Here is a 24,852-nt window from a genome sequence, read left to right as displayed (position 1 = left end):
GTCAGTGGTTTTTGGGTTATGTTTTGTTATTTTCTTTTTTTTAATCATTTAAATCATTTACATTTTAAATAATAATCACCTTCTCAGTTTCCTGTCCACAAACTCCTAACTCATCTCCCCCTCTGCTTTGACTCTGTGAGGGTGCTTCTCCACCCTCTCACCTACTCCTGCCTTACTACTTTAGCATCCCCCCTACACTGGGGCATCAAGCCTCCACAGGAGCAAGGACCTCCCCTGCCATTGATGCCAGATAAGAGCCTCCTGTGCTACATATGTAGTTGGAGTCATGGATCTCTCTATGTGTACTCTTTGCTTGTGGTTTATTCCCTGAGAGCTTTGGGGGTCCAGCTAGTTGATATTGTTGTTCTTTCTATGGGGTTAGACTCCCCTTCAGCTCCTTCATTCCTTCCCCTAACTCTTCCATTGGGATCCCAGAATCAGTCTGATGGTTGGTTTTTGAGTATCTGAGTCTGTATCAGTCAGGTGCTGGCAAAACCTCTCAGGGAACAGCCATACCACATTCTTTTCAGCAAGTGCTTTTTGGCATCAGCAATGGTGTCTGGGTTTGGTGTCTGTAAATGGGATGAATCCCTAGGTGGGGCAGTCTCTGAACGGCATTTGCTTCAGTCTCAATTCCATTTTTTTGTCCATGAAATGAACCCACACACCTATAGTCACTTGATCTTTGACAAAAAGGTCTAAAACCATCCAGTGGGAAAAAGATAGCGTTTTCAACAAATTGTGCTGGTTCAACTAGTGGTCAGCATGTGGAGGAATGCAAATTGATCTATTCTTGTCTCATTTTTACAAAGCTCAAGTTCAAGGGATCAAGGACCTCCACCTACAACCAGATACACTGAAACTAATAGAAGACAAAAGGGGTAAGAACATCGAACACATGGACACAGGAGAAAATGTCTTGAAGAGAACACCAATGGTTTATGCTCTAAGATCAAGAATTGAGAAATGGGACCTCATAAAATTACAAAGCTTCCGTAAGGCAAGGGACAAACTGCAGCCAACAGATTGGGAAGATATCTTTACCAATCTTACGTCTAATACAGGGCTAATATATAATATATACAAGAGCTCAAGAAGTTAGACTCCAGAGAATCAAATAACCCTATTAAAAATTAGGGTGTAGAGCTAAACAAAGAATTCTCAACTGAGAAATATTGGATGGCTGAGAAGCACCTAAAGAAATGTACAACATCTTTATGTATCAGGGAAATTCAAACAAAACAACACTGAGATTCCACCTCACACCAATCACAATGGCTAAGATCAAAAACTTAGGTGCTAGTAGATGCTGTTGAGGATGTGGAAAGTAGGAACACTCCTCCATTATTGGTGGGATTGCAAGCTGGTACAACCACTCTGGAAATCAGTCTGGTGGTTCCTTAGAAAACTGGACATAGTACTACCTGCTATACCACTCCTGCATATATCCAAAAGATGCTCCAACATATAACAAGGACATATGCTCCACTATGTTCATAGCAACTTAGTGATATAGCCAGAAGTTGGAAAGAACTCAGATGTCTTTCAACAGAGGAATGGATACAGAAAATGTGGCCTATGTACACAATGGATTACTACTCAGCTATTAAAAATAATTACCCCATGAATTTCTTAGAAAGTGAATGGAATTAGAAAATATCATCCTGAGTGAGGTAACTCAGGAACAAAAGAACACATATAGTATGCACTCACTGATAAGTGGATATTAGCCAAAGCTTGGAATACCTAAGAAAAAATTCACAGATTTTATGAAGGCCAAGAAGAAGGAAGACCAAAATGTGGATTCTTCATTCCTTTTTAGAATGGAAAACAAAATACTCATGGGAAGTAATACAGGGACAAAGAGTGGAGCAGAGACTGCAGAAATGATCATCCCAAGACTGCCACACCTGGGGATCCAGCCCATATGCTGCCATGAAACACTGTCACTATTGCTGATGTCAAGAAGTACTTGCTGACAGGAGCCAGATATGTGTATCTCTTGAGTGGCTATGCCAAAGCCCTACTGATACAGATGAGGGTGGTTGCAGCTAACCATTGGACTGAGCAAGGGGACCCCAATGGAGGAATTAGAGAAATGACTGAAGGAGGTGAAAGGGTTTTCAACACCATAGAAAGAACAATATCAACCAACCAAACCCTACCAGAGCTCCAAGGGACTAAACCACCAACCGATAAGTACACATGCAGGGACCCATGACTCCAGCCACATATGTGGAAGAGAATGGCATTGTCCAGCATCAATGGGAGGAAAAGCCTTTGCTCCTGTGAAGGCTTGTTTCCTCAATGCAGGGTAATGCCATAGTGTTGAGGTTGGAGTGGGTAGGTGGGAATAGGAGTATCCTCATAGAGGCAGGGGCAGGGGGAATGGACTAATGGAGAGAGAGAAAGGGAATAACATTTGAAATGTGAATATATACATCCAAGAAAAATAAAATTATTTTAAAAATGAAAAAGAAAAAGGAAACAAGTGTAATTTTAGGACTCAGAAGAAAATGCTAAGTCATAAGGAGAGATATCTTAGACCCAAAATACAAACTTTGAGTGTCAGTAAAGATATTTCTGCTGATATGTTTACTATATTATTTGACCCCCAGGAATTAAAAAGAGGACATAAACACCATACATCTTCTGTAAGACTAACACTCATACATCAAAAGACTCACAGTATTGGTTATAGTTTTTATTTTTGGTTTGTTTTTTTTCTGTTTTGGGTTTTTATTTTGGGGGGGCATTACCTCAAATTTAAGAATTTCATTTTATTCAGTTTGCAAGGATGTGAGAATGTTTTTACACTTCATTGAGAAGAGCATCTCCACATGTATTTATATTGTCCTTAATCTTAATGAAGAGGCACCCACAGAGACTAAACACCAAGGAGAGAGCATACATGGAATTGACCTAGATGCTCTGCTTATATTTAAGAGTTGTGCAGTTCTGTCTTCACGCCCTCACAGCAAGAGCAGGTGCTGTATGTGCCTCTGTTGCCTGCCTTTGGATTCCTTTCCCGTAACTAACCTGTGTTGCTTAGCCACAATAGAAGATGTGCCTAGTCCTACTGTATCTTGATATGCCAAGCCTGCTTGTCATCCACAGGAGGGCTCCCATTTTCTGAGAAGAAACAGAGGATGGATGGATGCTATAATAAGGATGTAAAGGAAGTAAATTCAAATAAAATATAAATAAATAGATAAAATATCAATATAGAACCATAGCAAATCCTTATTTATTTTAAAAACCAATAGTTTACAAAATTTAAGTATTTTAATGAAAATCATGGTACAAGTAATTAGAACTTGAATGTATGTGTATGTGTTAGCTGTTTATGTGCTAATTGCTTTCAGGTTACTTCTACTTCACAGTGTATTTCTGAAATGCATACTTCTCTGAACTGAATTCTGCTTCCCCTACATCATTCATAATTAAAAAAATCAAACACAATTAATAGCAATTTAACTAAGCATATTTTAGTGGGAATAGTAGCATGTTAACACATCCAGTATTTATGCATTGAATATTATTTTGACCCAAAGTAATAGTAGTTCTTGAGTAAACTAGGTCCTGAGAATGAGTTTCAGATAGTACATATAAAAAAAGGGCAAGAAGTAATTGTAGAAATTATTTGGGATTATAGTTTGAACTTGGAGTGCTATGAAATACAGGCTAGCAGTCACACAAATACAATTGGAAATCTCAGTACTGGTCGTTATTCAACATTTGGCTTCTCACTTTTACTTTATTGAGCAATCTTTTAGCCATTGCTTTGGGAAGCACACTTCCACATACTATATTTGAATATTATTGTAAGGTACTGACATAGGATAATTTCCAAAATAATAGGAAGAAGCACTAATGACACTAAAATGTAAATCTGAGGAGTGGGAGCATTCCAAATAGTTCTTACATATCTATCTCTCTCTCTTTCTCATTCTCTATCATCTATATCTACATCTATGTCGATATCTATATCATCTATATCTTACCTATATCTATACATCTATATCTTATCTATATCTATATTTATATGTATATCTATACATCTATATCTATCTATCTAAATATAGACATGTATTGTTGTTCTCAAAAAAGGCAGAAAGCACAGATAGCTCAGATATTTTAGAATCTGACTATCGATTCTTAGCCAGCCAGAGCTATATTTGACTTGGTGAAAACACTACTCCTAATTATATCACACTCTATCTTGTCTGCCCTGAATATCCTTAGAAACAGTAGGTGGCTCTGTTAAGCTACTCTTTCTAAAGCTACCACTTAATAGGTGATAGCCCCCTGCAAGGATCCTAAAGCCAACACCAGCTAATTTGAGAACAGTCGGGAGTGATACCACATTCACACTGCTGTAGTATTAATGCTGCTTTTTTCCTCAGGTATTCAGGAAAAATAAAAATTTGCATGTTATATTATATTTATGTGTGCATTTGTTTAGCCTCCTCCTAGCATGTATGTGTCCGCACATGTACACATGTGCATATGTGCACATAGGGCCAGAGGTCATTTGTTATGTGTCTTCCTCAATGATTTTCCACTTTATTTCTTTTGTTTAGATTATTTTTATTTGATGTGTGTCACTATTTGCCCATGTGTATGTCTGCGTATCAGGTATGTGCCTGATGCACTCAGAGACCAGAAGAGCTTGTTATATCCCCCGGAACTAGAATAACTGTAAATCTCCATGTCAATGCCAGGAAGAGATCCTGAGCCCTCTGTAGGTAAAGCAAGTCCTCTTAACAACAGTCCTATGAATCCAGCACCTCCAGCTAATCTTTTGAGATAGGCCCTCTCTCTGAGTCTGGAGATCACCTTTTGGATAGGCTTGATGGGAAGTGAGTTCCAGAAATCCTCCTCTCTTTCCTCCTCTATTGCAGATGTTATAGGCACATGCCACTATGCATAGGTGTGTTGTTTTGAGTTTTTACCTTAGCTCTGTGAACTTCATCTCAGGTCCAATGCTTTCAGGCCAAGCACTGAATGAGCCATTCCTGCACATCTAATTCTCTTTCCTACTAAGGAGCACAACTGACATTGCCTACTAAACATTTGCCTACCAGTTTTCTAGAATCAAAATTCATATGCTACATGTTAAACATAGAATACAAACAAAGAATTTAAAGAGCTGTAGCCTTTAATTGAGATACCTATTATAAATTATCTTGGTAATCTATGCTGGAGTATGTAATTGTGTCCTCTTTAATACTTTGGTGGATAAGATATTTAACTTACAAGTTTTGAGACAAGATTTTAAAGAGGCATTCAATTTCAAAATATTGAAAAATTTAAAGACCCTGGAAGTTTTAGAGATGCACTGAATTTTTATATTATAATATCAACATGAAAACTTGGGGACAAATAGGAAAGGAAAGTTTCTGGTTTAATGCAAATGTATTTGTGTGTGTGTGTGTGTGTGTGTGTGTTAATGTGGGCAAGACTAGACTTGTGATAGCTAACTTACACATCTGGGAAGAAGGAACTTAAATTCAGTAATTACTCCTACTTAGTTGCCCATAACAAAGAATTTGTGGGATTGTCTTAATAGCTAATGTATTTAAGAGAGGAGAGGGAGACAAAAAGGGGACCAGTACAGATATGAGAGGAGATGGGGGAGAAATACAGAGGGTCCAGAATTTGATAGTAGGTGTATAGCAGTGGGGGAGGGGAAACTAAGGGTAGCCACTACAAAATCCCAGATGCCATGTATGCAAGAGGTTCCTAAGACCCAACAGAGAGGACTTTAGCCAAAATACCCAACAAAGGGGAGATAGAACCTGATGAGACCATATCCAGTGGATAACCACGGCCCCGAGTGGGATAGGGCCATCTACCCACCTCAAAAATATTAATCTAGAATTCCTCCTGTCCAGAGGAAATGTAGTGACAAAGAATAGAGCAGAAATTGAAGGAAATAGCATCCAGAGACTGCTCCAGCTAGGGATTCATCCCATCTGCTGACACCAAACCTAGACACTATTACTGATGCCAAGAAGTACTCCCTGACAGGAGGCCTGTATAGCTGTCACCCAAGAGACTTTGCCAGAGATGGACCAATACCGATGTGGCTGTACACAGCCAAACATTGGACTGAGTGCGGGGACCCCAAGGGGGAAGTTAGGGCAAAGACTGTAGGAGCTGAAGGGGTTTGCTACCTCATAGGAAGAACAACAATGTCAACTAATCAGACCCCTCAAAGCTCTCAGGGACCAAATCACCAACCAAAGAGTACACAGGGGATACCAATGGCTCCGGATAGATTTGTAGCAGAGGATTGTATCTGGCATCACTGAGTGGGGAGCACCTTGATCCTGTGAATGCTTTTTGACTCAGGATAGGGAATGCTCAGCCTCTGAGGCAGGAGTGGGCAGGGAGGTGGGGGCGCACCCTCATAGAGTCACAGGGAGGAAGGAGGTGATTGAAGGCTTGTGGAGAAGAAAATGGGAAGGGGATAACATCTGAAATGTAAAAAAAAATTAAAATAACCAAAAAAAAAAAAAAGGAGAGAGAACCTAGTTCATTGTGGGCAGTGCCATCCTTCAGCTGATAAGCCAGAGATATATCTGAGGCCATCTGCTTTCACAGGCATTGTGGAGAGCTTTGGGCCACTTCTAGAAATTGTATATGAATTTGACATTGGACCAGGACATGAAAGATCAGGCAGGAATCTGATTTTGAGCTAGAACAAAGAAGTAGGCTGCAGGAAAACTTTTGATTTTGGGCTAGGAGAGAGAAATAGGCTCAGATACCTTGGTCATCCTAATAAGCCCCTAGAAACAGTGATCATGGGACTTTGTTTATTGCCTTGCTTGTTCTTTGACTATTTGTGTTTAATGCCTTGTTTGTTCCTCAACTTAGAACTGATATTATTATCTGTATGTAATTAAAATGGTATAAAAGCAGACTTGAAAATTTAAATCTGCTTCAGCCTCAGAAATAGCTGAGGTCATGCTACAGTGTTGTCCAATTGTTTTATCCTCGACCCCTCCCTGGAGAACCTGTTGGCTGACTAAGATGGCTTGGTCACTCCATCTTCTCTTCCAATCTAATGCTATGACTGAAATGTGCATACAGAAGAGAGATGCTTGCAGACACTGATCAGATGACCTGTGAATCTGGAACCGGCATGTGTACTTGAATAGATAGCACATTAAGATGCCCACAACTCTCAAGATAGACAAAACTTGGTGTTCTTGTGTCAGGAAGTATCCTTGAGATATGGGATGCTGGAGGCTGGCTGCTTTTGTTCTGAACTCAGAGAGTGGAGGTTGTCTTTGATATGACAGCTGTACCTCAGAAAAATACTGAAAATTGATTCCATGTTCTGGCAAATAATGTATCATAGGACAATGAGTGACACAGAAGAAATGCTACCTGAACAGCTAAGAGTTTGAGGACTGGCAGTGGCATGATCCTGTAGCCCCTGTGGTTCTTGTATCACTTCCTCTAGTGGGGAAAGGTTTGTACTTATATTAGCTTTCCTAGTCAAGTTCTTTCTCTGCCAACAAGCTAGGAGGATCTGGAAAGCAAAAGCTGCTCAGAGGATGTGCCTACCCTTGCAAATGCATCTGTCTGCAGATTGATCAGTTTCCTTGGTGATCAGCTCTGAAGACTCTGTAACAGGAGATACCAGTTCAGATCTGAGCCTTATCCCATCCTCCAGCTATCCAGTGGTACCTGTGCCTGTAGCCATCTCAAATGGGAGAAGCCTTTCCTTCACTTTTGTCCAAATATTGGCTGACTCAGGAAGAGTTTCTTTTCCTGGTCACTCATGTACCATGTACCATGAATAATGAAGTCTATTCACTTGAATTCTTTGTCATTACCTTGATCAGACATCTCTCAAAGTACTGTGCCTGCAGCCACATGACCCATGTATAGGGCCTACCTAAGAGATTCATGTACCTCCACAAAAATTCAGAAGTCTGTACACAGGGACATGTGACCCAAGTCATATGTCTTTCCGTAGCAAAAAGTCAGATATTGGCTCATTTATATCAGCCTCAGTTTCCCCTCCTATGGGTTCTCTCTCTCTTCACAGGTGCTGACAAATTTGGGTGTCAGGATATAATATTTAATGTGAAAATTTGATAATGTTGTCGACTAAATATAAGGTGAGAGAAAAAAGAGGAAAGGGTAGAAGAAAGAATGGAAAGAGAGACAATGAAAGGAGGTAATAAGGAGGTAAGGAAAGAGGGGGGAGGGGAGGGAGGAAGACAGTGCAGGAGGCAGGAAGGAAGGTAGATGAGCAATCCAGAAACAGCAGAAATAAAATCACTGCATGGTTCTCTTTCAATTCCTGCATTCCTGTTCTGGTTTCCCTTAATGATGTTTCATATCTTTCTTTTCCCCAACTTTATTAACTTGGGTATTTCTTATTTACATTTCAATTATTATTCTCTTTCCCGGTTTCCAGGCCAACATCCCCCTAACCCCTTTCCCTCCCCTTCTATATGGAATGTTCCCCTCCCCATCCTCCCCTCATTACCACCCTCCCCCCAACAGTCACATTCACTGGGGGTTCAGTCTTGGCAGGACCAAGGGCCTCCTCTTCCACTGCTCTTACTAGGCTATTCATTGCTACCTATGAGGTTGGAGCCATGGGTCAGTCCATGTATACTCTTTGGGTAGTGGCTAAGTCCCTGGAAGCTCTGGTTGGTTGGCATTGTTGTTCATATGTGGTCTAAAGCCCCTTCAAGCTGTCAGTCCTTTCTCTGATTCCGTCAATGGGAGTCCCGTTCTCAATTCAGTGGTTTGCTGCTGGTATTCGCCTATGTATTTGCTGTATTTTGGCTGTGTCTCTCAGGAGAGATCTACATCCGGTCCCTGTCAGCCTGCACTTCTTTGATTCATCCATCTTATCTAGTTTGGTGGCTGTATTTATGTGGGTCAGATGTGGGGCAGGCTCTGAATGGATGTTCCTTCTGCCTCTGTTTTAATCTTTGCCTCCCTATTCTCTCCCAAGTGTATTCTTGTTCCCCTTTTAAAGAAGGAGTGAAGCATTCACATTTTGGTCACCCTTCTTCAGTTTCATGTGTTCTGTGCATCTAGGGTAATATGAGCATTTGGGATAATATCCACTAATCAATGAGTACAAAAACCATGTGTGTTTTTCTGTGATTGGGTTACCTCACTCAGGATGATATTTTCCACTTATATCCATTTGCCTATGAATTTAATAAAGTCATTGTTTTTGATAGCTGAGTAGTAATCCATTGTGTAGATGTACCACATTTTCTGTAGCCAGTCCTCTGTTGAAGGACATCTGGGTTCTTTCCAGTTTCTGGCTATTATAAATAAGGCTGCTATGAACATAGTGGTGCATGTGTCTTTGTTATCGTTGGGGCATCTTTTGGGTATATGCCCAAGAGAGGTATAGCTGGGTCCTCAGGTAGTTCAATGTCCAATTTTCTGAGGAACCTCCAGACTGATTTCAGAATGGTTGTACCAGTCTGCAATCCCACCAACAATGGAGGATGTTCCTCTTTCTACACTTCCTCGCCAGCATCTGCTGTGACCTGAGTTTTTGACCTTAGCCATTCTCACTGGTGTGAGGTGAAATCTCAGGGTTGTTTTGGTTTGCATTTCCCTTATGACTAAAGATGTTGAACATTTCTTTAGGTGTTTCTCAGCCATTCGGCATTCCTCAGCTGTGAATTACTTGTTTAGCTCTGAACCCCATTTTTTAATACGGTTATTTGTGTCCCTGCAGTCTAACTTCGTGAGTTCTTTGTATATTTTGGATATAAGCCCTCTATCAGTTGTAGGATTGGTAAAGATCTTTTCCCAATCTGTTGGTTGCTGTTTTGTCCTAACAACAGTGTCCTTTGCCTTACAGAAGCTTTGCAGTTTTATGAGATCCCATTTGTCAATTCTTGATCTTAGAGCAAAAGCCATTGGTGTTTGTTTTTTTTTTTTTCTGAATTTTTTTGATTTTTTTGGCTAGGGGCTTTTTGCGTTTTTTATTTTTTTTGACTGTTGTTTTAATGTTTTATTTTTTTTTTATTTTTTTTTTATTTTTTTTTTATTAACTTGAGTATTTCTTATTTACATTTTGGTTTTATTTCCTTCCGGTTTCTGGGCAAACATCCCCTAATCCCTCCCCCTCCCCTTCTTTATGGGTGTTCCCCCCCCCCTCCCCCATGCCGTCCAACAATCACGTTCACTGGGGGTTTTTGACCAAGGGCTTCAATTCTAGGATATTCATTCTTATGAGGCAGATAAGTCCCATTGGTGTTTTATTGTTGTTCATAAGGGGTCAGGCCCCTTCAAAGTTCTTTCTTTTCTCAGTTCAGTGGTTTGCTGCTGGCATTGCCTCTGTATTTGCTGTATTCTGGCTGTGTTCAGGAGAGATGCTCCTGTCCCCTGCACTTCTTTGCTTTTCTTCTGGATATTATGTTTGAATGGGTGTTCCTTCTGTCTCTGGTTTGATTCCTGTGGGTATTCTTATTCCATTTTTGATCCCTAGGACTTAAAGGCATTTGTCAAGCATTTGGGTGATAAGAATGGATACCTCATCTGATATTTTCTTCAACCATTTGTCTGACCTCAATGTTTTTGAACCAGTACCACCATTTGCTGAAAATGTTATCTTTTTAATGTTGGGGCATCCTCCAAGAGATGGTTTTGGCTCCTTTGTCAAAATCAAGTTTTTGACCATTCTCAGGTGTGAAGCTTCATTTCTCCATCTTCAATTCATTCCCACTGGTCTTTGTTTAGTTCTAAACCCCATTTTTAATAGGGTTGTTGTCTCCTGTCTCTTTGTATTTTGGATATAGGCCTCCTGTTGTATATTGGTAAAGACCTTTTTTATTAGTGTCCTTTCCTAGCTTTTGCAGTTTTCTTGAGATAATTCTTGATCTGCCATTGTGTTTTGTTCAGGGATATGTGTTTGATTGCCCCCCTATTAGTTTGAGTGTATCTGGTTTGATGGATGTCCTTTTTAGCTTTTTTTGATGGATAATCTTTATGTTGACCTCCAGTTGAACAAGCACCTGGCTATCTTTTTTCCATTATGGTTTTGGCCTTTTCAGATGAATTTGGGTTCATTTCTGGTCAATTCTGTTCCTGTCTAACTCTCTGAATACCAAGAACTGGTTGGTGAAGTCCTTTTTTTGATGGGAAGTTTTGCATTGAATCAGATGATCACTTTCTCTGAAGAATTGGATTGGTATTTTGATGGTAATTTCATTGAATCTGTAGATCGCTTTTGGTAAAATGGCCATTTTTACTATGTTAATCCTGCCAATCCATGAGCATGGGAGATCTTTCCATCTTCTGAGATCTTCAATTTCTTTCTTCAGAGGCTTGAAATTCTTATCATACACAATTCTCACTTGCTTGGTTAGAGTCACAATGAGGTATTTTATATTATTTGGGACTATTATGAAGGGTGTTGGTTCTCTGATTTCTTTCTCAGCTTGTTTGTCTTTTGTGTAGAGGAAGGCTACTGATTTATTTGAGTTAATTTTACACCCAGCCACTTTTCTGAAGTTGTTTATCAGGCTTAGTAGTTCTCTGGTGCAACTTTTGGAATTTAAATATACTATCATATCATCTGCAAATAGTGATATTTTGACTTCTTCCTTTCCAATCTGTATCCCTTTAATCTCCTTTTGTTGTCTGATTGCTTTGGCTAGGTCTTCAAGAACTATAATGAATAAGTAGGGAGAGAGTAGGTAGCCTTGTCTAGTCCCTGATTTTAGTGGGTTTGCGGGTGTCCTGAGTCCACCAGGCAGGTCACTTGGAGCAGAAAATTTCATCTTACCTCTGCTCTCAGGCCTGCAGTCGCTCCTTGGGGGCTTTGTTTCAGCTCTTCATGAAGGCAGCAACCAGAAGGGCCTGCCCTGCTTTTTCTCGGGTCCCTGTGCACAGTGGTCCCAGATGGCACTAGGTGTTTTCCTCTAGAGTCAGAAATGTGGGAAGAGTGTAGTCTCTTCTGGCTTGCCAGGCGTGTCTGCCTCTATGAAGGTTTAGCTCTCCCCCCAACAGGATTTGGGTACAGGAAGCTGTTTCCCAGGCTCCCTTCAGATCTGGGCGGTGTCTGGACCACAGGGGACCTGCACCTTGAGTGCCCCTATCTTCCTGTTCCCAGAGGCCCTATACAGTTTCCTCTTGGGTCAGGGATGTGGACAAGGGTGGGCAGTACTGATGGTCTCTCCTGCCCTGGAGTCTCAGGGGTGCCCACCTGTCTAGGCAGTGCATTCTCTCTTCCAAGGGTTTGGGAACAGGGAGCTGTGGGCCTGGATCAGCGAGGTTCAAGCTCCAGCTAGAAACTGGAAGTGTATGGTCCCAGAGGAATTTTGCCTCTCTGTGTCTTGAGTCCTCCAGGAAGGTCACTTGGAGCAGAAAAGTTGGTCTTACGTCTGGTCTCAAGTCTGAAGTCGCTCCTCGGGGGCTGCATTTCAGCTCTCTGTGAGGGCAGAAACCAGAAGAGCCCATCTTTTCTCGGGTCCTTGTGCACAAGGGTCCAAGATGACGCTAGGCGTTTACCTCTGGGGTCAGAAATGTGGGGATGTTACATATCTTATAGGATGAAATAAACCCTCCTTTTCTAAGTTTTTTTTTTAGAGGGGGGTTGTAGTATTTATCACAGGACTAGAAACCCAATTATGATACTGTCCAAAGTCTATTATTTGAATGTGTAACAAAATATTTCAGAAATGGAAAGTAAGCATACATACCCACTTTCATCTTGTGGGTTAAGATGCACCTAACTTCTAGATAGATTAAATGACTATAAAGAAAGTCAAACAACATGGCTATAATACATTTTTCTTAATTTTATGTTTATATTATTGATGGTCTTCCCATGTCAAATTAATTATATTATATTTTCAAGGGCTAGGGATATGGCTCAGTCAGTAAGGACTTGGCATCCAAGCATGCAGTACTGAATGAAATTTATAGCATCTACATAAAACCAGGTATATGGTGTATGCTTTTAATGCTGGGCAGATATAGGAGGGTTCTCAGGGCTTTCTGGCTAGGTTGTTTGATTAAATTGGCAAGCTCTGATTTCAAAGAGAGAAGTTGTCTAAAGAACTGATCCCCTATGGTTCATATTCTGGCCCACAAATCCAGCTGCTTTCCTAGAGGCCAAAAAGCAGAAATGATTGAAGAGCTTAAAGGTGTCAAGAACATCACAATAAAAAAACACAGAATCAACTAACCTGGGTTCAAAGAAGCTCACGGAGACTGAATTGCCAACCATGGAATCTGCTTGGGTCTGATCTAGGCCCTCTGTATACATGTTACAGTTGTGGAGCTTGGTTTCCTTGTCAGAATTCTAACAGTGGAAGTGGAGAATGTCTCTGATTCTGCTGCTGCCTTTGGGACCTTTTCTTCTTACTGAGTTGCCTTATCTCGCATTAATAGGAGAAGGACATGGCTAGTCTGTTCTTGATATGTCATGTTTCATTGACAGCCATGGGAGGCCTACCATTTTCTGAAAAGAAAGGGATGAGAAGTGGATAGGAGTAGGGGAAGAGGGGAGGTAGAGTTTGAAGAGCTGGGAGAAGTGGAGGTGAGGGAAACTGTAGTTGGGATATAAGATATAAATAGAAGCAAACAAAAATAATAAAATAAATTCTATTCATGTTTCCAACTTTACTCTTTGTAAGCTTAAATTTCCAAGTAAGAATTATTTGCAGATTTGATGCAGTCATGAAAGTTATCAAATTTCATAAAAATAGAATCCATGCTAAAAGCTCATATGCAAATAAATCATTCCTTCCAGAAAATAACACACACACACACACACACACACACACACACACAGAGAGAGAGAGAGAGAGAGAGAGAGAGAGAGAGAGAGAGATTTCACTTGCTGTGTGAATTATGCCCATAGATAAGAGTTCCTAATAAAAGATCTTCTGAGGAAAATACCATCCCTGAACTCAAACTGTACTACAAAGCAATAGTGACAGCATGGTATTTGTGCAGAGATAGACAGGTTGCCCTGTCTATTTATGGAATAGAAGACCCGTAAATAAACCCACACACCTATAGACACCTGACCTTTGACAAACAATCCAAAAACATACAATGGAAAACAAGCATCTTCAATAAACGGTGGTAGTCTAACTGGTGATCTGCATGTAGAAGAAGGAAAATAGATCCATATTTATCACCATGCACAAAGTTCAAGTCCAAGTGGATCAAGGATCCACATAAAACTAGATATACTGGATCTAATAGAAGAAAAATTGGGAAAGAACTTCAAGCTCATTGGCATGGGAGAAAATTTTCTGAACAGAACACCAATGGCTCAGGCTCTAATATCAACAATTGATAATGGAACCTCATGAAACTGAAAAGCTTCTATAAGACAAAAGACACTATCAGTAATGGCTAAGATCAAAAACTCAAGTGACAGCACATAAAGTCAAAGATGTAGAGAAGGAAAATTCTTCTATTGCTCGTGGGACTGCAAACTGGTACAACTACTCTGGAAACCAATCTGGCATTTCCTCTGAAAATTGAAACTAGTTCTATTTGATGACTCAGCTATACCACTCATGGGCATATACACAAAGATGTCCCTACCATACCACAAGGACACATGCTCCACTGTGTTCATAGCAACCCAATTTGTAATAGCCAGAAGCTAGAAACAAGCCAAATGTCCCTCAACCGAAGAATGTATACAGAAAATATGGTTCATTTATACAATGGAATATTATCCAGCTTTTAAAATAAGGACATCATGAACTTTGTAGGCAAATGAATGGAACTAGAAACTATCATCCTGAATGAGGAAACCCAGATGCAAAAGGACATGCATGGTACATACTGACTGATAAGTGGATATTAGCCAAAAAGTACAGAATACATAGGACACAACCCACAGGCCACAACAAGTGTAAAAAGCTGAAAGGGCCAAGTGAGGATGCTTCAATCCCACTTAGTAGGGGGAAGAAAATATTCCCGGAAAGCAGAGGAAGGGAGGGATTTGGACAGGAGAGGGGACAGGGAAGGGAAAGGGGAACAGCATCAGGTATGGGGACTAGGGAGAGGAGAGAATTCCAGAGGACCAGCAGAATGAATGAAAATATGCAGCCTCTGGGGGTGGGATTTGGGGGCACCTTCTAGAAAGTTCCAGAGAAGTAAGAGGTATAAGACTTTCAGGACTCAGTATGTGTGACCTTAGCCAAAATGCCCAACAGTAGAGAAAGGGAAATCGAAGAGATTCATCCCTGTAGATAGACAGGGAAGGGGTTACCAACTCACAGTCAAAATTTCTAACCCAGAGCTTTTCCTGTCTAAAAGAACTGCAGGGAGACAAATAGAGAAGAGAATGAAGTAATGACAACCCGGTAACCAGTCTAATTTGGGATACAACTCATGGGAAGGCACCAAGGCCTGATACTATCACTGATGCTATGATGTGCTCACAGACCAGAGTCTAGCAAGGCTATTCTCTAAGAGGCTGTACCAGCAGCTGACTGAGGCAGACACAGAGATTTATAGCCAGAGACACCTATGGTTGAATTGGAGGAAGGACTGAAGAGAATTGGAGCACAACCCCATAGGAAGATCAGCATCCTCAACTAACCTGGAATGCTGGGAGATCCTAACACCTGAGCCATGAATCAGGCAGCATTCATGGTCTGGTCAGAGGCTCCTGGCACATGTAAGGCAGAGGACTGCTTGGTCTGACCTCAGTGGGGGTTGTACCTAATCCTGGAGAGACTTGAGGCCCCAGGGACACGGGATGCCTGTTAGGGGGTAAGGAACACCTTCCTTGAAGGAAGGGGAAGGAGGAATAAAATGAGCAACTGTAAGAATAGAATGAGGACTGGAAGGAGGGCAACCCCTGGAATGTAGGAATGGAAATAAATAAGATATTTTTAAAAAGGGCAGGGTTGCATTTTTTTTGTTGTTCTTATTTATTTATATTTTAAATGTTGTGCCCCTTCCTGGTTCCCCTCCCAAAACTCCCTATCCAATCTCCTTCTCCCCCTGATTTTCTTTTACATTTTTTTTTTTATTGCTTTTTTTATTTACATTTCAAATGTTATTCCCTTTCCCAGTTTCTGGACATAAGTCCCCTCTCGATCCTCCTCCCTTCTTCTATAAGGGTGTTCCCCTCCCTCCCCCTTCATGCCCCCCAACATTGCCCTACACTGGGGTCTGACTTTTGCAGGACCATGGGTTTATCCTTCCACTGGTGCCCAACAAGGCCATCCTCTGCTACATATGCAGTTGGAGCCATGGGTCAGTCCATGTATAATCTTGTGCATAGTGATTTAGTCCCTGGGAGCTCTGGTTTGTTGTCATTGTTGTTCTTATGGGAGTGCAAGCCCCTTCAGCTCTTTCAATCCTTTTTCTAATTCCTCCAATGGAGATCTCATTCTCAGTTCAGTGGTTTGCTGCTGTCATTTATGTCTTTATTTGACAGGCTCTGGCTGTGCCTTTCAGGAGACATCTAAATCCAGTTCCTGTCAGCATGCCCTTCTTAGCTTCATCAATCTTATCTAGCTGTGTATATATGGGGTACTTGTGGGGCAGGCATGGAATGGCCGTTCCTTCAGCCTGTGCTACAAACTCTGCCACCATATACCCATGTATGAATAATTTTGTTACCCCTTTTAAAGAGGAATGAAGCATCCACACTTTGGTCATCCTTCTTCAGCTTCCTGTGGTCTGTGTATTGTATCTTGGGTAATTCGCGCATTGGGGATAATATCCACTTATGAGTGCATACCATGTGTATTTTTCCGTGGTTGGGTTATCTCACTCAGGATTATATTTTCTATTTCAATCCATTTGCCTATGAATTTCATGAAGTCATTGTTTTTGATAGCTGAGTAGTACTCCATAGTATAGATGTACCACATTTTCTGTATCCATTCCTCTGTTGAAGGGCATCTGGGTTCTTTCCAGCTTCTGGCTATTATAAATAAGGCTGCTATGAACATAGTGGAGCATGTGTCCTTGTTATATGTTGGAGCATTGTTTGGGTATATGCCCAGGAGAGGTATCATTGGGTCCTCAGGTAGTTTAATGTCCAATTTTCAGAGGAACCTCCAGACTGATTTCCAGAATGGTTGTACCACCAGACTGATTTCCAGAATGGTTGTACCAGCTTGCAATCCCACCAACAATGGAGGAATGTTCCTCTTTCTCCTTATCCTCACTAGCATATGTTGTCATCTGAATTGTTTAATCTTAGCCATTCTGACTGGTGTGACATGGAATCTCAGGGTTGCTTTGGTTTGCATTTCCCTGATGACTAAGGATGTTGATCATTTCTTTAGGTAATTCTTTGTCATGTGATATTCCACACCTGAGAACTCTTTGTTTAGCTTTGTACCCAATTTTTAATAGGGTTATTTGTCTCCCTGCAGTCTAACTTCTTGAGTTCTTTGTATATTTTGGATATTACCCCTCTATCAGATGTAAGATTGGTAAAGATCTTTTCCCAATTTGTTGATTGCCGTTTTGTCCTAATGGCAGTGTCTTTTGCCTTACAGAAGCTTTGCAGTTTTATAAGGTCCCATTTCTTAATTCATGATCTTAGAGCATAAGCCATTGGTGTTCTTTTCAGAAAAATTTCACCTGTGCCACTGTGTTCAAGGCTCTTCCCCACTTTCTCATCTGTTAGTTTCAGTATATCTGGTTCTATGTGGAGGGCTTTGATCCACTTGGACTTGATCTTTTCACAGGAGATAGGGGTACAGGTGGAAAGGGCTAATTAGTCATAATACAGTACCTAACTATCATGAGAGCAGGAAACCAGAGTGGGACTTGTATGCCAAAATATAAAACTTTTGCAGAGAATTGTGAACAAGGTCACTTTTCAGACAAGGCCAGGCTCCTGTGTTCAGGGACACTTGCTAGACAAGGTCAGGCAGAGAACAGGAAGCCCCACTGAGAAAGGGGGTCTTCCATTTTGTGCTGAGCTTGGGGAGCCATCCAGACATAGTAGACTGAAACCTTGATAACAGGGTTCTCCAACAAAACATTAAATAAATTTTAGGTGGAATTGTTCAAATTCAATGCTATAATCATATTCATGATTTTATGAATCTAGTGATGCATCCAGGCTTCTTTTATATAAAATCATATAACATAAAGAATCATGATTATAGAATACATTATGACTCCAGTGTATTGGCAGACATCCTTGGGAGATAGAGAAATACTCTGAAGCAAGGAAAGATACTTCTCAGAGCAATTAATAAAAGGGCTATAAATTTTCAAACTCTTATATTTGTATGACATTCTATGTATTATCTTTTTCTTTTCTAGAAGTAATTTTTTAATTTTGTAAAATGTATGCTCTATATAATAGGATAAAAGTCTGTGAACACTAAAGAGTAAAACTTCCTAGAAGTATCTTCATCTGGTCAATGTAAAATGTTCCTATGAATATTCACTGTAGTTTAACAAGAGATATTTGGAAACAAATTAGGAAAGCATACATGTAATATTTAATTGAAGTAGCTTTCCCTCCCAGGGACTAGACTCTATATAGGTAGTGTTTCAGGAACAATGAGAAAAGCCTCCTTTTATTGGTTTGGAAACTTGCCTAAATCAGTTATTTAACTTTCCTCAATTTTATGAATACATAAATGTCTAGCATTCACTCATGCACAAATCCATAGACCACCAGCATCAGTAATCCAAACATTGCATACATTGTTTGTGCCTTTAGAAATAAATATTTCACAAATAGATATACATTCAAATTATCAACACTGTGTTTTAGGTTAGTATTAAAGTAAAAACAGGAAACTAATCAATCTGTCCGTATAAAGTATTGAAGTAATAATAATAATAATAATATATGTTACAATACTATACATATATATGTTAGAATTTTATATATTGTATTATGATTATATTCCTGTTCATTCTGCATAAATTTTTGCCCACCTTTCTACTATCTCTCTACTTTGTTTCTGTTGTTGTTGCTTTGTTTTGGTTTTTGTTCTGTTGGGTTTTTTTTTGTTTATTTGTTTTGGTTTATTTTCACTTGTTTTTTAATACACTAATTCTTGTTTGCACTGTCCACATATTCTTGTCTGTGAGGCTGTCCAGAGAAACTTGCTCAATCTATCAAAGATCCCAACAGGAAAGGAAACTGGCTCCTCCTCCCACAGAAGCTATCAACTGACCGTGGCTTCTCAGTTAAGAGTGGGAGCTTATGATTTGATCATCCATCCACAATGGAACATTGACTGGACTGATCTTGTCCATGTCTTACCCAGACAACCACAGCTATTGTGAATTCATGCAAGAAGATTCCTGGCATGTTGCGAGGACACTGTTTTACTGCTCTTCCTCCCAGTCTCTGGTTCTGACTTTCACTTGGCTCACCAGAAGAATTTAATGCTGAGGGAAGTCCTGGTAGTATACTTTTCTGGTAGATAGTAGTATATGTATTTTGTGGAACATGTAAAGAAATTACTATAAAGGCAGGCAAATGGAATGAACTACCATTCAGTAAATGTTACATATAACATGTATATATGGAGTTGAATGAGACAAACACTAGGATGGGATGGCAACTCATCATTCTTGTTTATTCTTCAGACCACAGCAGCCATGGATAAACAATCCTGTTTCATAGTGTCTTCCGCTGTATATTTATTTCAAGTTACTTCTTTTATCTTACTAAATGAACAACTTTTTATTTCATTCTCAGTTTTTTATGCTGCACATTGCTGTTTGTTTCCATCTGTGCTAAACATATTTCACAGTTCCAATCTTTGCCAAAATATTGAGGAAAATTACATTTCAGAAGCTACAAATTATGGATTCATAGTCTACATATGAGCCAAGCACTGCTCTTTTGTGGACCAAACATGGCCACTTTATTTCAAGCTTCTGAGTTTTTAATTTACTTTTGGATAATTGAAATGTTCACTGCGAGAAACATATTTCAATACTGGGATTAGAAACCACTGAATGGTATTCTGGGTAGACAATTCATATACAGAATGCTTATGGTCTACATGTGCTTTCTATGATCTATAGAGAATAAATTCCCATCCCTCCATCTGCCACTTTAGTTCCAGAGAATCTGACAACCTCTACTGGCTTCTGTGTGTTCTAGGCAAGGTTTTGGTGAACAAACATACACAAAGTGTGTGTGTGTGTGTGTGTGTGTGTGTGTGTGTGTGTGTGCAATCATCATATCCTCATCATCATTATAAGCACAATATGCAATTAAAAATAACTTCATGATTTTCATTTAGGAATTTGCATGAAGTTATTTTTCTGATCCCCTGAAGTATAAATCTTATGTGGGAACAACTGTTTCCTGGTCTTTCCTAGAAAGCAGAGACACAGACTTTGCGTCTCACTTACTGGAATGCAGCAAGTTTAGATGAGCCATTTTAGAAAGGAACACAGTTTTGAAATGAAACCTGGACAGCTGCCCATCTCTAGTCCCCTGGTAGAAAGGATGAAAAGGGTTGTCAGAACAGTTTGGCTCTTCAAGATATGAAGTGCAAACATATTCTGACAGTCACTTGGCATATGTGTGTGAGACCAACAAATGAAGCTCCTCATCCTGAGTATTTCATCAAATAAAGTCTGTTTCTTAGATGCAAGAGCTAATGTGTTTCACTAGATTTAAAAGTGAATTAAAAGTAAGATGAATTTTTAAAAGTGAATCATAGTTTCTTAGTAATTAGTTTTCATGTAGGTTTAATGATTCGTGACTTGAATATTACTTTCCATTTAGGAAATAGGAGCTATCCATAAATATTTTTCTAAAATTAAATATTTGTGATAGCCAACATCAGTTTTTATGCCAATTTTGCCAATCAGTTGTGTGTGTGTGTGTGTGTGTGTGTGTGTTATTTTTATTGTTATTTCTAATTATACCTATTTTCTATCTTGGCTATTTGAGAATTGAAAAAACTAGTTCCTTTCTATGATAATAATCTTTACAGAATCAACATACCTGAAAAAATAATCATAAAGGCTTGAAAACTTCACCTTGGCTCACTATTTCGGAGGTATCACCTAGTACTTAGTTGGTTCCAATACTTCTTGAGAGGTAAGGGATTATTACCATCACAGTAGAAGAAAGTAATGGAAGAAAGATGCATACCTCACAGGATCCAGAAAGCAGAAAGACACCAACTAAAGGGTGAAGACAAAGTTATACCCTTTAGGATATATTTTAAGTGACATATGGCCATCTGTGTGCCAATTTCTAACATTTCTGCTATATTCTGATGAAGCCATAAAATTATTACTCTATTATCATGTTAGTCCATTGATAAAGGTTATGGTTCTCATAATCTGAGTAACTTCCTAAAGTTTCTTATCTGTTCATTGCTACTTTGAATAGAGGACTTCAGTGTAACCTTTGGATAACATTTTAGATCCAAGGAAAGTTTGTAATATCTATGTATAAGTTATGTAGAAAATACTTGTTTAGTCTCCCCAGTACTGAAATACTGCAAAATATAAAACAGAAAATACTTCAGTTTACTCTAGAATACTTAACCATCTATGCACATGGAGGGTTGATTACCAAAGAAAAGCAAATTACTTGAGTTAAAAGAGAGGTTAGAAGAGGATAAGGATTCAAGAATAATAAAAGAGATTCAGGTAATAAATGGCAAACATTGTGTGCTGACTAGTCTTATGCAAACTTGATTCTGGCTGGAATCATTTGAAAAGAGGGATTTCATTACACATATGCCTCCATAAGATTTGCATGTAGGCAAGTCTGTAGCACATTTCCTTGACTGATGAGTGATTTGGGAAGACCCAGCTGCCTCTGAGTGGTATTATGTCTGGGCTTGACATCCTGGGTGCCATAAGAAAACAGACTGAACAAGCTATGGGGAACAAGCCAGTTAGCATCATTCACCCATGTACTCTGCTTCAGTTCCCACCTCCTGGTTTTTTTCCTCAGTTTCTACAATAGAAGACTATGGTGCAGAAATGTGAGATTAAAAAAAATAAAAATAAAGCAATGAAAAAAAACCCCTCTTTATTCCCCAAGTTGCTATGGCTATGATTTTTTTCTCATAACAAAGGAAACCCAAACAAATATGATGATTATCACCAGGCAACTTATTTGCAATGGTAATCAGTTTAAATCTGGGTTAAAAGAAAGACCTGAAGCCAACAAAGATCCTCCATATCCAGATATGTCCAATAGCAATGACTTGGAGTTGGTATTGTGTTTATTCATTTAAAGGTTGGTAAGAGCTAGTAGGACTGAATCAAGGGATTGTTGTGAGGATTATTATAGAAAATTTAGGCATTAAAGTTAGATAGTGTAGAACACAGAGCACTGGTTGTATAAGGAAGCTAACTAAACGAGTCAGGGAAGGAACCAATAAGTAGCATTACTCCATGGCTTCTGGTTAGTTACTACATGGACTTCCCTAAGTGATAGATCTGGTTGTGTGAGTCAGTTGAACCCCTTTCTCCGGCAATTGCTTTTGGTCTTGGTGTCATCACAGCATCAGAAAACAAACTGGTACAGTATTGTGATAATATTTAAAGGTGTGAAATTTGACAAAACCAGGAAGGAGAGAACATGATGTAGTTTACCAATATTTAGAGAACATGGAAAGGAAAAGGGTGTGTTTTCATTTTCATTCTATACTACTACAATAAATTACCTGAGATGAAAATGTATAAAGGAAAGAAACTGAACTTCTTAGAGACCAGGAGGGTATTAAACAAAAATGGTGATGATACAAGCAGGCCCACTAACTTTAGTAAGGGTTTCTCTGTGCTAACAACATGGATTCTTGTTGCTACATTCTCCAAGGAGAAGTTATGGGTCCTCAAAGAGTAGAGGCAGAAGGTCAGTGTCTTCAAATGCTGCACAAAACATGGTCTTATAAGGCTTCTAATAGTATTCACAAAGCAGCATTACCATAACCTGGTCATCTCACAACACTTTTAAAGTAATCTCTCTGGTCAATAAACATTAACTCCAGATTCTTCAAGACAACTCATTCAACCCATAGCAGTATGAGTTGTAGAGACAAGCTAAGATATGTTTTAAAGAAAAGGAACACAGCTAGATGAACCTTTAGCAAATCATGACTGATAAAGGATCACTTTGATTAACAATTTCAGTTTTCCAATGACAAAATTTGTAATTCCATAGCTGTTGTAGACTGGCTGACTTACAGTTGGTTTTAACTGTAAAGAAATTCTTTGAATGCTAAGAGTTTGTTACTTGAATTATATTTTAAATTGTACATGACAATCTTGAATGATTTACTACCTGTGTTGACCACACAGGATAGGATTAGTTAGTATTTTCAGTAGGAAGTAAATGTAGTAGAGATATATTCAGAACTAATATCACTGTGGATGCCATGTTTCCACCATCATGGTGCGTTGGGAAGCGTGAGCACACCAATTGGTAGTAAAGTTCTATGTAGTCATCCATGAAAATATTCATATAAATAGCATTCAATGGACTGAACATGTTGTACTTAGGAATACATATGTGTATATTCATGGTACACCATGACCTTGAAGTATGAATCGGCTTAACTCTTTTCCCAACATTCATGCCTTAACAATTAGTGAAAAAAGAGACCACCAAGTTGAAGGAGAGAGGGAAGGTTCTATGGAATAGTTTAGAGCAAAGAAAGGGAAGGGAAGAAGTCTATATTATAATCTCAAAAATAAGATAACCTTCCTGTGTCAATAACCAACATACATGCACAAGCATGCATGTGTGCTAGCACACACACACACACACACACACACACACACACACACACTCACACATACATGGCTCCACTTATAACCCGTGATGATTAGAAAGCAAGGTCTTCAGACAGGCATTCATGATTCAGGGGAATTTTACAACTTCGTCAGAGCGTACCTGCCAGGACTGTGAAAGCTTGGGGTCTAAAATTTAATTCCACCATTATTTACTCTATTAGACAGAAATGATGGAAAGTCTTATAGACAGAGACTGACAGTACAGGACTCGTAGGAACCACAATAAAATGTACTTTTATCCAGAGATATAAGGAGTAGTGTTAGAATTCTCTTCAGATAGAGCCTTTCTTCTTTCCTGCCTCGCTTTTTTTTAATGTTTTCCTCTGAGCTCTGTTTCTGTCACTGTTTATAAACTTTATTAGTACAGAATGCTAAACCCAAAGTTATTGTTTTGCAAACTAGCATAAAGTATTTCTGCAGTTTGTGGAAATGAAATAAAATTTATTTCAAAGTATAAAATGTGTATTCCTGTGCCATATTTTTCATATCCTCCTTAGTCTATATTCATTGACATTTCTAAATGACATAAAATTATCCAATTATTTCTCTTTAGCCTCACTTTTCATGCATGAGTTATCTATAAAAGTGGGGCTTCATTAAATGCACTATTAAGACCACTACTATTTTATGAAGTCTTCTTTGATTTTAAAGCTATTCTAACAATATACCTCATCCAGCTCCATCTTTTCCTCAATGCCAATTTACATATTTTCTGATGTGGAAAAGACTTTTTTTTTCATCTCCCATTTAACATATTAATTTGATCTTAAAATTTTAAACAGCAAAAACTTCGTGAAAGTTTGGATAAAAACTTTCCATTTCAGTATTCCCTTGGCTGTGTTCTTTAAAGTCTTCTTCAGTGTTGACAAGAATCATCATTTTCTTCTGCCTCAAGGTCTCACAGTAAGATGGGAATGGGAGCTACAGTCTACATCAGTAAGCAACACATAGTCACCATCTTAGAGTTTTCCTTTGTAGTAGACCATCATGAATCGTCCCTAATGTCCTTCTCCTTGTTCAAAAAGGAAATTGGAATATCCCATATAGTTCATCTATAAATGTTTCTAGTGCTGAGCTGCGTGCAAAAATGTGCAA

Source organism: Rattus rattus, chromosome 4, assembly GCF_011064425.1.
Source record: "Rattus rattus isolate New Zealand chromosome 4, Rrattus_CSIRO_v1, whole genome shotgun sequence".
In the NCBI taxonomy this organism is placed as follows: domain Eukaryota; kingdom Metazoa; phylum Chordata; class Mammalia; order Rodentia; family Muridae; genus Rattus; species Rattus rattus.
Note: the sequence above shows the minus strand (reverse complement) of the source record.